At 42.6% G+C, this 14,259-nt stretch overlaps 1 pseudogene; it reads left to right on the forward strand.

The window, feature by feature from the left end:
- Positions 1-1,105: 1,105 nt before the first annotated feature.
- LOC122153866 lies at positions 1,106-10,132 on the forward strand (annotated as a pseudogene).
- Positions 10,133-14,259: the final 4,127 nt, after the last annotated feature.

A 14,259-nucleotide genomic window follows, 5' to 3' on the forward strand; every position in this document is an offset into this window, starting at 1 on the left:
AATGCTTAGTCATTTTTGGACGTGTTTTGTAAATGGTTTGGGTTCAAACAAATCAGTCGAGTATCTGTAAAGTTTTCTGTAAATGTTAATGAAAGTTATTTCATGGATGTCAACCTGGATTATGTTACGGATGAGAAAAAACTGTGTCTATGAGACGGTCATTTAATGAACCGTTGAAACTAGCTGGTTACTTTTGTGGATGAATGCATATAAAAACAGACACACAGTGGTTGATCTGAGTGACAGGTCCTGAAGGTCCAAATCATTTACAGTCGCTCCCTTAGGCCCTGCTTGTGTCTGCACTAGTGTGTAATAAAAACATTTGACAAACACTACTAAAAAAATCAGCTGGCTTCAACAATGTGAGATCTCATTCTGTGTAAGGTTTCTGTTACAATTTGCATGTTAAAAAGACACAGTCAACTGGAGAAAACTGCAGGTTGTGCTGACTGTAGTTAAATCCCTTCATATGAAGAAGTTAGTAGGCAGGGGACGTGCCGTTTGGGCTGCCTGCAGCACATGACGGTCAAATTTCTACCAAAAAGAATTTTCCTGAGGCATTATAAAAGCTTGATTCCTTTTAAGCTTCTGTGTCTGAAGCCAAATTTCAGCAAGCAACATCTTCCCCAACTCTTAAGTTGTGTGTCCTTTTAATGCTGGAAAATGTAAATAATGATACTTGCATAGAACTCTCTCAATTAAATGTACAGTGAAGACCTTCCCCTTCAAATAGTCTGGAGCATAAAAATAAGTTTTAAAATACTGGATAATAATTTTTTTTCTACACATAACTTCATCCACTTGGAAGAAAATTGGACTGGTTACGCAAGACTTTATGTAAGGTACAAACAGAGCCTAAGGTTTTGAGTGCCCAAGAATGCTCTTTTCAAGTAGGTTAAGAGGCACATAAACACCCCGTCATGGCGTAAGGACTCCCCAGAACACCTTCAGGAGAACTATATTTTATATAAGCAGCTGTTTTCATGCAACCTCAGCTAGGGTGGTGCTGCTCTTACAGGATTAGTGAGTGGTGTTGTCTTCAGTGTGCGGGCTTAGATGTGTTTCTGATGTGTGTGTCAAATAACTGCCTGTTAAACAGACAGCCAATCTGGCTGAAGCCAACGCTTCCGAAGAAGACAAGATAAAAGCTATGATGATACAGTCTTGCCGACAGTATGATCCAATCAAGTAAGTGTTGACAATGTCAAATCTGTTCTCTAAAGGCTATGGAAAAATTGTAGAGATGTTTGTTTGAACAAGAGTGACACATGCATACCTTTTTCTTTTTTTTCCCCAAAATTAGCTACATGAAGAAATCCTTGGGTCTACCTCCACCATCATATACTTGTTTTCGTTGCGGAAATCCTGGCCACTATATAAAGAACTGCCCAACAAATGGGGTAAGATTGTGGGGGACTTCTGGTGTTACTTTGTTTTTAATTGTTGTGCCTCGGCAGTTATGTGACAAATACATGAATATTCATCTTGAGAATGTTCCTCTTGGGGTGAAATACAGAGGTTATATGGCAATGGTGCAAAGCCCTTCAAAATCCAAGGGAAAGATGGAATTTTCAACATAAATTTTCTTTTTTCTAGGTCATAGACATTACATGCCCACAGATCTTCCTCCTGTGAATTTGAATGCATATCTTTATATATTTCAATATTGCTGGAATTTTTTGTTAAAGTTCAAAACACTGCTCAAGCCTGTGGAGCATCCTGGCTATATTCATCAAGCAACCCTTAGGCTGAGTTAAAGGGGAGGATTAGAGGCTTTTGCTGCTCAAAATAATCAATGAAATGTCATTGTAAGTGTGGGTCTTAAGATGAGATATGTCGTATTTCTTTTCTTATCAGGACAAAAATTTGAGTCTGTTCCCAGAATTAAAAAGAGCACAGGAATTCCAAGGAGTTTCATGGTGGAGGTGAAAGATCCCAATACTAAGGGTGCTATGCTGACCAAGACAGGAAAATATGATACCAGCTATTAATGCGTAAGTATGGAATTATGGGACTGACCAAAAAGTGAACGAGAGAAGCCGTGTGTAAATGCCTGAGTGACAGTGCAACCAAGTTGGCCAGTCTGTAAGTACGGGAGGAAGCACTGTCATTGATCTTAACCTTCAAATCTGTGATACTTTCTAATATTAAAACAGGGCGCTCCTGCTGTTTGTGTCCCTGGAATTGGTTAAGCTGCTGGTATGCTCAGAACTGTATTTCTACAAACATTTCAGTAGTGTTTACAGTGGAGAGTTCCCTTTGAAAGCTCCTTTTGCTTCTGGTTTATGTTTGAAAGCTTTTGCAAAATTTAACATAGCTGTTGGACTGAATGTCCTTCCCCTCTGGCTTTTACCAAAGCCCACGTGTGAAACAGACTGACAATTTCCTGTTGCTATAAATGAAGAAAATACTACTGTGTGCTGACAAGAGTGGCTGTTTTAAAATGCACTTGGCACTTCTGATTTTCTGTCATGGATCTCCTTTCATAGAAGCTGTGACATGGACTTCCATATAAAACATAATTACTCAGTGACTAACTTTACCCCGAGCTGCAATTTACATTCACCCTCTGGCAAAGGAGAGGTGGGATTCATGTCACCTGATTTCTAGCTGTCAAAAATGATTTTTCCAGTCTGAGCTAATTTCTTAGATGATCCAACAAATGGGAAAGTTCTGCAGAAGGAAGGTTGTTCCCCCCCTCCCTCTTCCAGTGTTGTGACTCTAGAAAGTAGGTTAAACTAAACGCCTGTGGTTGTGAAGGCTAATGTGGAGTGAGAATTCCATCGATCATCCTCCTTTCATAAAACCAAAGCTTGGAAAGTTTTCCTTTATCCATCTTTAACTTTTTTCTTTTTCCTTCCCCACCACCCTCCAGGGAAGCTTATGCTAGAGGAAAGAAGGAGAAGCCTCCCTTCTTACCAGAGGAGCCATCCTCTTCCTCCTCAGTGGTGATCCTCTTCCAGAGGAGATGTTATGTCTCATTTGTAGAGATATCATGACTGACGCCGCTGTTATTCCCTGCTGTGGAAACAGTTATTGTGATGAATGTAAGTGTTCCTCCCATGTTTGTTAGCTCAAAGCACCACATCTGATCTTCTGAAAGCAGAAACAGGAGATAACAAAATTAACTTTGCTAACAGCTCTATTTAATACTTAACTATACCCTGATTGGGAAAACCCTGCTCATAGAAATGAAGAAAAAAAAAGCAGAAAGTTTTTTTTTTTTTATGCATCTAGTTCAACCCTCTTTACTTGCAGAGGACAAGTATGAGAGGAGTGCTTAATTGTGCAGGTGATTACAGTATTGGATATCAAATGCATTTAGCCTGTCCACAGCCTTTTCTCTCTGCAAAACTCTATGGCCAACTCGGGTGACTTCCTGTGATCTGCAACAAATGGCTAGTTAGGCATGTGATCCACATTCTGCTCCATGGGAGAGTGGTTAAAACCTTCAGGACTTGAACATACTAATGACTGAGTGCGTTTTACTCATTAACCTGAGGTTGGTGACTTCGCACTGTACTAGATAGTGGAAAAAAGACTAGTTGGAACATCAAGACACGGCCTACTCTACATCTTCAAATATTACAAGACTGAACTGTCAAAACTGTATAGTGATTTGCTGCACTATCAATTTTTACATACTGAACATTTATAGATTCAGGCTCTCGATTCAAGACCATATTCACCATCATCATTTAAGTGTTTTTATAATCGATTAGAACCAAAAAATTTCCTTATTTGCCTACGAACTATTCTGATGATTCTAATTATTCACAGGTATTAGAACAGCATTACTGGAATCTGAGGAACACACATGCCCAACATGTCACCAGACAGATGTTTCTCCTGATTCTTTAATTGCCAACAAGTGCCTACGCCAGGTAACAGGAAGATTTTTACATCAACTGTTTGTAAGAAAAGTCTGTCTGTAAAAAGGTGAAAGGGAGGAAAATATTAATTTACATCTCCTTAAGCAAGGCTGAATCGAATAAAGCTAAATATATTTCTCAAATACCTCATCTGTTGTTACAGAAGCATGCAACTCTTTAGAGACAACCTGGCAAATTCAGGTCACGTGTTTGTTTAACATGATTGCCTCAGTTTGGTGTTAACACTGAAGTACTTTAAATACAGATACTCTGAGTTACCAGTCGTTAAAATCAGTGTTTAATGTGATGTGTTCATACAGCACAGAACGCTTTGGGCTGGAAGGGACCTTAAAGGTCATCCAGCCCCAACCCCTTCCACCAGCCCCGTCCAACCTGGCCTTGAACCCTTCCAGGGAGGGGGCAGCCACAGCTCCTCTGGGCACCCTGGGCCAGCGCCTCCCCCCCGCACAGGGAAGAGTTTCTGCCTTATGTCTAATCTGACTATATCTGTATGTTGGCTTATTTTAGGATTGATAGTATTTATGGGAACACAGGAGTCATTTTACTCTGTGGAGGCTTTTGTCTGTATATCTCCTGGAGGTTCCTATTACCTTCTTGTAAATGTTTTTCTGCCTTCAGGCTGTGAACAACTTCAAAAATGGAACAGGCTACACAAAAAGGCTCCGTAAGCAGATTCAGCAGCAACAGCAGCAGCAGCCGCCACCACCTCCACCGCCACTCAGGGCTCCGACACCTCCTGCTGCTCTGGTGACGGCCTCTGAACTTGCTAAATCTTCCTCTGACAATCAGCACTTTGTTGGAAGAGAACATAAGTTTTCTTTCAACATATGCAATTATTGTATTTTGCTGGAGCTTATTTTCCAACTGTTTGCATTTATTCACCAGGGCTATCAGGTTCCTGTTCTCAAGCAGCCAACATTACCAAGTCTTCTGGGCCCCCAAGGACAATCAATACCCACAGCTGGTAAGTAACTGCAACTTTAGAATTTCTTCTAAAAAATTGTCTTCAGGTAAAGTGAATGGGATTTTTTTCTTTTTCCTCTTCCCACGCCAAAAGTTCATCCAATGAGAGCTGGTGGAATTCGCTCAGCAGCTGCCAGTCCAGGCTGGGAACTGTAAGTATTCTACAGAAATTAAACATATTATACATACTGTAACCTGCTAACGATGCAGTAACACGTAAGTTATAAAACAGCTACATTATCATGAAATAAGGATGCACAGATAGTTGTGGAGAATACAAATGGCAATTAATTTTTAAATGGCTTCATTTGGCCTAACAAAGGGGTCCTGTGCTTGCATTAAGGTTATTTAAAATAAAACTCCAGTGTGTAACTCAAAGAAGACTCTGAAAAATTAACTCTTTTTGAGGAAACCATAATTACATATCAAAATTAAATAAAATTAAAAGACCGGATGGAAAGCCAGCCTTTTGATTGCTGGCTGAATAGGACTGAAGTAATTGATTTCCCAATAGAAATCAGCCTCCAATAGATTTTTTTAGCAATCTATTTAATATTGACAGAGCAAATTATTGGAGGAGGCAATGCTGTTATTTTATGACAATTTTGACTGTCTTCAGTTTAGTCATCTCAAATAGCCAAACTGTTTCCTCTCACCTAGAGAGAGAGGATTCTGTTTTATCCATTATTGCAATGTCAAGTTATTCCTTCCTTTTGGTATGTATTTGTTGTAGAGAGATTGTAAGGGTGCACTGTATTTATAAAATCGTAAAGATCAGTCAGAACAAAAACCAGGATCCATCGCACAGATTGTCTAAGACCTCAAACTCAGTAAGAAAGAAAATAAAAAGTCAGGGACAAGAACAGGCCAAATACATCATCACGAGGCAACAACGCAGGAAACGTGTGGAAGAGGTTAGAAGTCTGAGAGCAGATGAGTTAATCCCTGTGCAGTACGGTGAAGATCAGAAGTGTGAAGTATTAAGTGTATCAAGGAGTGGCAGAGGAGCAGTGGGCACTTGGCTCGTGGGAGATGGGAGTCTCTTTTAAGCACAGGCAGACTCCATCCACAGTTGCAAAGCTGAGTATACAGAGAGAAGACTGAGGGAGCTGCGGGGGGTGAGGGTGTGGAAGGAAGTATGAGGATTGAGAAGTAAGCGTTGTCTCAAATGAAGGTAAATCAGGGAGGGAAAGTGCTCAAGGTGAGAACAAGAAGTGCTTGCCACCGTGCTCCTGCTTCGTTCCTTCACTCTTTCAAATCAGAGCAGAGTGTAACAAACAGTGATACGTGTTTTGGGTTTCTTTAAAAGTCCAGACTGAGGACGCCACACAGGGAACATGTCCAAAGGACTCAGACCCCAACAGTACCAGCACCAACACCGGTCTTTGTGCCTGTGCCTACACCTCCCTTGCACCCTCCACCACCCCACTGCACCTCCTCTCCCACCGCGGGTACCACCACCACCACCATTTCCTCCTCAGTACACACCTGGTCAGCCCCCACCTGCTGAGTGCACTGTCCCCCCTCCAGGATATCCCCCAGCTCCTGTAAACATGTCATCAGCTTGGGTGACAACAGCAGCACCAGCGGCTCGTTCAAATCCCACCCCAACGACACGAGCACCTCCTTTACAGAAGCACAGAATCACTGAGATTGGAAAAGGCCTTTAAGATCATCAAGTCCAACCGTTAGCCCAACACTGCCAAGCCCACCACTAAACCACGTCCCCAAGCACCACATCTACACGTCTCTTAAATATCTCCAGGGATGGTGACTCCACCACTCCCCTGGTCAGCCTGTTCTAATGCTCAACAACCCTTTCATTGAAGAATTTTTCTTAATATCAATCCAAATCTCCCCTGGAGCAACTTGAGGCCATTTCCTCTTGTCCTATCCCTTGTTAGCTGGGAAAAGACACTGACACTCATCTCGCTGCAACCTCCTTTCAGGTAGTTGTAGAGGGTGATGAGGTCTCCCCTCGGCCTCCTTTCCTCCAGGCTAAACAACCCCCAGTTTCCTCAGCCACTCCTCACAAGACTTGTTCTCTAGAGCCTTCACATCTTCATTGCCCTTCTCTGGACACGCTCCAGCACCTCGATGTCTTTCTGGCAGTGAGGGGCCCAAAGCTGAACCCAGTATAGGAGGTGCAGCCTCACCAGGGCCGAGTGCAGGGGGACGGTCACTGCCCTGGTCCTGCTGGGATTCCTGACACCAGCCAGGCTGCTCTCGGCCTCCCTTCCCTAGGGAGGAGTTTTCCAGAGAACAACAGAGACTTAAAGTGGAGTATGCATTTGGCTCAATGAAGTTGTGCTGGTTTCGTGTTTATATTTTGATAGCGTATCGCACTGCAGTTACACTGCATCTGACATGAGCAAAAATGGCATCGTGTTCCTTCCAATATACTTTCTCGTTGCAGATGGCAAATGTGCAAAACTAAAACAAGACAAATGTAATTCTGAAACTTTCCCTAAGCTTTGTAGGAATTCTAAACTGCTTTTGCTTACATAGGATGTCCACCTTTTGCATTTGCATGCAGTATGCATTTTCTCATATTGGCCATGTTTTGTTTCTTGTGTCTTTTGGTAAAAAGGTCAAATTAGAATTGGAATAAAGGTGAAACTTCTTTTAACAGGGAAAAGAAAAAGTCCAAACTCTATGAATTTACAAATCATTCTGCAAAGGAACTGATGGAATATAGAAAGATTCAAAAGGAGCATAGGCGTTCATTTTCCAGGTAACTGCCTTCCCTGTCTGCAATGGAGCAGCAGATTGGCTAGAAGAATCAGGAGGAGATCCACTCCACCTCTCTCTCGTTAGGTGGACTGGGTGATTCAAGGGATTAGCAGTGATAGGAGTTCCATACGTAGGTTAGTAGCTCCAATATGGTAGAGATTACAGTTGACCGACAGCGATAATTTGGCAGCAGTTCTTCCAGAGCAGGTGTGTCTTTCGGTAAAGCTTCTCTGCAGTGACGTCCTTCACCTCCTGACAGCCGTGAGGAGGCCAGAAGCTGAATAGGTGCAGCTGCTGGATTTTGTGTGTCTCCCTGCTCTGATTGTAACCATTACCACAAAGCACTTCGGAGGAGATATGGGAGAGAAATTGTCTTCATTTCCACTTCTGTTTACCTCATATGCATACATGGAGGATTTTAACCTGGACTGCCAGCTGGTGGCTTTCACTAGTAATTTGTTGACATTTTAAATTTTTTCTTAGGAACTGAAAGGTCAGAGCTGTTTGTAGAGAAATCTTAAATTGGTAAAGGACTTTGAGAGGAGGCATGATGCTCATGAACATATGTGGAATAATGTAAAAGGCTCTTTAAAAAATAACAAAACTTGTGAAGAAGAAACTCAGGGTAGCTGATGTTTTTTATCCCTAGAATTGACTTGGGCAGGAGTCTGAATAGCTCTCTCTTAGTACTGCTGCCAGTATATTTCCTTGAGTAATGGCCTCATGGCATATTACTAGATTCTGAGTTTAACAGCTTTTAGATATGCCTTTTCTTGAAATGCGGGCACTATCCTTGGTTAGAGCTAGAGCTACGTGCAAAAATTTGCTAGGGCATCTGTCTAGAAGTCCTGTATGTAAGATTGCAGCACAAGTACTTTGCATCCTGTACAAGGTCCCAAATAAATAAGTAGGGAAGTTAAACAGACTAAGCTGGCACTGTAAAATGGAGCTTTACTGTCTTCAGGTTAAATCGTGTTTTCTTGATATTTGATACTGCGCTGTAGCCATTAAAACTTGCTCTTTCTGCATCTTACTGCAACAAAAATGATTTGCACCGCAGGTGGTTGCGGAGTAGTGAAAATGTACACATAGCAGTAGAAGCCAGTAACACCCCCTTAAATCAGTCAATAGCTCTGGTAGTTCACGTGACAGAAGTAAGTGGAAATAGATGTACCCTTCCTGTATATTTTCACACTAACAAAGCAGCAGTTCTGTCTTGTAAGTGGAAACCTTTGCGTGTTGCCAAATTCTTCCGTGTGAAGTAGCATTATGTCAGCATCTGAAAGAAGCTTTGACATGAGCCTATGGAGAGGGAAAAAAGCCAAACCAAATTTGGGAGGGGAAAAAATTGGGGAGAGTTACTCTTTTGAGTTAATTTCATTTATTTTTACTGTGTTGTGTCTTTCTTAAGGTCCAAGTTTCCCTGCAGTGCTTCATCTTACAGTAGAAGTTTGTATAGCTACTCCGAGGCAAGATCGGGTTCTTCCCGCACTCGCTCCTACTCTCGATCATTTCGTCGTTCCCGTTCTCGTTCCTACTCGCGATCGCCACCCTACCCAGGAAGAGGCAAAGGGAGGAGGCACAACCATCGTTCTAGGTCAAGGCCACGTGGTTATGATCAAGGTTCAAGGTCAAGATCACCCACATCCAGAAGGTCCCATTCACGGTCAAGGTCTCCAGTATTTAAAGGCCAGCCTCCCCCTAAACTTAGAAGGAGAGAGGGAGCATTTTAACAGATATACAGAGCTCCACCATATGATATGAAAGCTTCTTATGGCAGATCTGTTGGCTTTAGCAATCCATTTGACAAAGGACTGATGCAGAGAATGGGAAATGAACTATAGCGAAAAATTTTACAAGGGCTGTGCTGTTGGCGCTCAACCTTGACCTCCAGTAAACAGAGAGGACTTTTCTCCAGCTAGGTTTGGTCCACCTGGGATGAGATGGGAGGCCTCACCAAATGCTCGGGAATGTAGGGAGAATTATTCTGGTGGACAGAGCTACCAAAGTCATAATAGAGCTGGAAATTACGCTGAAAAACCTTCTGGAAGAGAGAGCGATGGCATCAAAGACCCTACAAAATCCAAAGAGAAGGTGGTGGAAAAGCCACTGGAAGATGACGAAGGAAAGAAACATAAAAATTACCAGAAGAGAGGACAGTGGGAGGAGAATTAAGGGTTTCCCAGTCCTGAGTGGTATGGGAGGTGGGAGACAACCAAGGGAACCAGTTACAGCAGCAGATGTTAAAACGAACTCTCTGTTCCCAAGCAGATATGATGCCACCCCTGTGAGAGATAAGTTATAGAAGCAGATGCTGTTGCTTTCAGACCAACCTCTGAAAAGGAGAAAAAAGAGAAGAATAAGCCAAAAGAGAAGAATAAGCCAAACCCAAAAATTGAAGCGACAGAGGAGAAAGTAGAAGTGGCCGTTCCTCCCAAGAAAGACAACATAGTAACTCCAGCTCCAGTTCCCAAAAGCAGGTGGACACCGATCATGAAAAATCTCCTTGACAGGAACCTCCTGTGAAAAAAGTGGAGGAGTAGACAACTTTAATTCCTTTATGTTCTTAATTCATCTTCATATGGATCTCTTGTCAGGCATTTTTGAACTTGTGCATGCTCTTTATTTTGAAGAGAAGCACACAGCATCATTTCTCTTTTCTTGGTATTTAGCTACAGCTGCCAACCTTTCCAGAGCAGAGTTATGCTGTAAAACTTTTTTTTTTTTTGTGAGGAGAGCAAGAGCAATCTCAGGAAAAGATCTGCCCTGTAACAGTCACTTTAAGAAGAATGGTAATATCTGCAAACGTGACTTTCAAGTAACTCAGCTGGGCTAATAGATGTTCACATAAGCTTACTGCCCTCAGACCAAAATCTTAATTGGAACGGATAATTAAATGGGCAGCTTGCTCTCTAGATTTCTTATTTGTGAATTCATAAGCACTGATTATGTATTCATGTAGTGGTTTGGGTAGTCCAACGTGTTTGTTAATTCTGACTTGGGGAATTGCTCTAATTAGATAGCACTTGGTCAGTGCTGTTTTGGTTCTAGTTTGATTTGAGTTTATAATGGCTTTAATCTTCCTAATACAAGTCTTGGTGTTTTTGTTGTTACGTTTAATACAAATATGAAGACATGACTTCAAACAATAAACAACATGTGATAGAAAGAAACCTGATTCGGTATGTCTTTAATTAGATGTGTTGTATATTACAAGCCATGACAGGTCACTGGAAGATGACTTGATTGGTCAGTCCAGTGGACAGCTCCCTTTTATGTTTGTTTTCTTTCTCGTATTGGATGCATCAAAAAGCTCAAGAAATTAAGGAAAATGGCTTGAAAGGTAAAAATAAAAAGAGGCGATTGTTAGTAAAGACATAAAACTAAGAAAATCGGCATCTTTGCTGAAGAAAGAGCAGAAGGTGGCTGACAAACTCAGGATACAGCAAGTATATTCCTTCTCCATGTTTTCAGGTTTCTCAGTCTTTGTAATGAGTCTTGAAAGGCCTCTATGGTTTTTTTTCCTCCTTCAGCTCCAAAGTAAGCTTTTTATGACTTCATCATAACATTGCTGCCATACAGCTTTGAAGGACGAAGGATTAAGGGTGAACAGTGAACGAGTATTTTTTCAGGAGTGGGGTGGTGGGTGGGCGTTGAAGGGAAGAGCTTCTTCTTGATTCTCTAGCAGTCTTGGTGGACACTGGCAGGAGAAAGCATTTAACTGACTTCTTTATGGATTATTATCCAAGCTGACATAAAACCTAACTTGGAGGAAATCATACACATGCTGCACCCACAATCCCCTTTGCACTAAACTCCAGAGGAGAAAGGAGTCCCTGCTTCAACAGCCGTACAGCTCAGGCAGGTGCTACCAGGGGTCCTCCTGCCCCTCCTTCAAGAGGAGCAGCCCCCACGGCTTCCACTGGCGCAGGTGTCCATGTGGATGCTCCAAAGCAGGCCTTGGTTCTGCTGTGCAAAAAGGACAAGGCTAAACAAGTTGAATTCCATGAGTTTGTCTTTAAGAATAGCTTTAATTCATTTCCTATCCCTTCTGTTATATAGCAGAACACAAGAATGACACAACAGATGAGAAACTGGATTGGATGTAATTAAAGTCTTAAAGTGATTAAAGAAAAAAAAAAAAAACAAACAACAAATAAAGCAACAAAGAAAGAGAGAAATTGAGGATTTAAAAGACGTGACTCGCTGCCCAGATGTTGTTCATTTCTATCAGTTATCAGTATTTCTGTAAAGCTTGTGGCTGGGGATTGGGACATTCTTGCTAACCCTGGTTTTAAGGCTGCAGTGACATAATACGCAATTCAAGCAAATCCAGCCAAGGTGCTCTCAGGAGCAGCAGTCATGTGCGTTACAGAGCACCTCTATCCCGTGCTGAACAAGGGTGGGGAAAGACAGAACTCCCTTTGGGAAATGCACTCGCACCTTGTTGAAAATGCTGAATGCAAGACCTCGCTAAATTAGCTGCTGGTCTCACTCAAGGCTGAGCAGCTGTCACCTGCCTCTGTGAACACGAAAAATGAAGTCAATTGGGTGGGCTCAGCACACTGCAGAAGAGAACGAGCACTTCAGGCTGAACCTCAGCAAGACATGAGCCACTAAAACAGATTCTTCAGTGATGCCTCTTACCAGAGAGAGCTGCAGGAGTTTCAGCATGACTAGGGAGAACGAACGCTCTGTGGGTGCAGGCATGCCGGTATCAGGAAGGAAAGGTGGGCTGTAATGGTTTAATGGTCTTTATTAAGTTAAAAAGGGGAAGCCTAGCAGGTCCGAGCAAAGCTTCGAGTCACCAGTGCCCGGGGAACTGCTTCACCAAGGAGGTGACGCCGAGCACACTCTCGGTGGTCTCGGTCCAGCCGGGATCAGGGCGACGCGCTGAATAATGACAAATTCTCTTCAGTTTGTGAAGGGGGAGCACTGCCAAGAGGCAATGCTGCCATCCTGTATGCAATCCCCCAACTTATTGCCTCCTGTTTACATCTTTCATTTCTGTATTTCCCATCCTACTGACCTTCAGATCTAGTCTGTTGCCTAGCAACACGTTTCAAATACTAAATGGGCTCTCTTCGTTGCTCTCAGTGTTCAAACATGTTGGTTTGGCCTGGGCAGCAAGGTATCGGGGAAACATCGCTCCTGGATTTTGAGAATCAAATAGGTTCCCATCGTTCCCCCTCCTTCCCAAACTGTGTAGGATCCAGCCCTATTCCCCCGGCCCTGCTGTGTGCAGCCTGGCTTCCTCCGTTTTGCTGCCTCCTACCAAGAACACAGCCAACACCTGAGATGTGTGCTGTGTGCTACAGGCCAAGGAAAGTGTTAAGTGGTGCCAGTTTATTTTATGCAGCCGTGCAGCACGGTACATTTTGGAAGGAACGCTGGGATAATGAATGTATCAGAAGTTACTGAAAATGAGGTGATACAGTAGTGGTTTATTTTCAGTGCCTGGTTTGGGACAGAATACACTCAGATTTTCTAAAATACACATCTATTAGAGAAAAATGAGTGCAAGGTAAAGAGCATCATGCCGCACTTACTGCTAAAGGTACGTTTTCATTTCATTCAAACAAGAAAGTAAACAAAGATTGTACCTGCAGAAGAACTTGAACAGCTGTCTTTGTTTCCCAGAGTGAGCGTACAAGCAGCGGGGAGCAGTTGGCAGGATGAGACTGTCAGCCTGCTCTGGGCAATAAACCCTCCAGAGAGGAAAGAGAAACCCCACTTTTTCAAATACAGCTCCACCTATCTTCCTATTTCTTTTTGTTAGATTCTGTTAGCAGTCAGACTCTAAGCATGTGATTAAACTTAAAAAATCAAGACATTTAAAGATTATTTACTGTATTAATGTCTCCCACAAGCAGCGCTCTCTATTGCCCTGTGGATAGTATAACACCATGACTGGTAATTTTCCTCTTCTCTTCTCGTACAAGGACGCATTTTGAAGGCAAATCCAGTGGTGCCCCACCACAAACAAGGCTGTGAAAATTCAGACATCCACTGTTACAAACAGGGAAAAGCTGTGGGCGTTTGCTTCAGACTCTGCAAAAGATTTACCAAGCCCAAGGAAAGTGACAGTGAAGAAATGCCAGAGCGTCATTCGGGATGGCGGGTGAGATTTCCATCAGTGCTCCTCCAACGTAGCAGCCCCGTTCTGTTTGAGGATGCAGCGTTGGAATCGAACTGCAAGAGCAGTCTTCTTTACTGCCCATGGTACTCTAGTGCCAACACCTTTCATGTCCCAAATGAAGTTGCCAAGACTCTAGTTAAACCTCTGCAGAACAACCTTAGTGCATGATTTCATTCAGGAGTCGACTCCAGATATGTGGTATATCATAACCCACACCCCACCTGGGGAACGGATTTGATTGATTTTTACTTCAGACTTATCTGCTGTTAGAGATTTTCATTTTCTAGTCAAAAAGCAAAATGCTGATTCTCTGCATTCTTTTTCTCTTTCATAGAGTGTTGTACTATGTTTAGTAATGCTTGGGCTAGAAAAGCAAGTGGAAGAAGAGTGGGGTGACTCCTTTAAATGCAGAAGAGGAAAGTATCCTTTAGGGGGAACAGTTACTAAGCTTCAAGGTGTGGGCACCAGAAAAAATGTGTATGGCCTGGCCCTGAGTAAATTTAAGCTGAAAACTGGAAGAAATCTCCTAAT

This window comes from Tyto alba, unplaced genomic scaffold (genome assembly GCF_018691265.1).
Source record: "Tyto alba isolate M040663 unplaced genomic scaffold, T.alba_DEE_v4.0 Super-Scaffold_26, whole genome shotgun sequence".
Classification (NCBI taxonomy): Eukaryota; Metazoa; Chordata; class Aves; order Strigiformes; family Tytonidae; genus Tyto; species Tyto alba.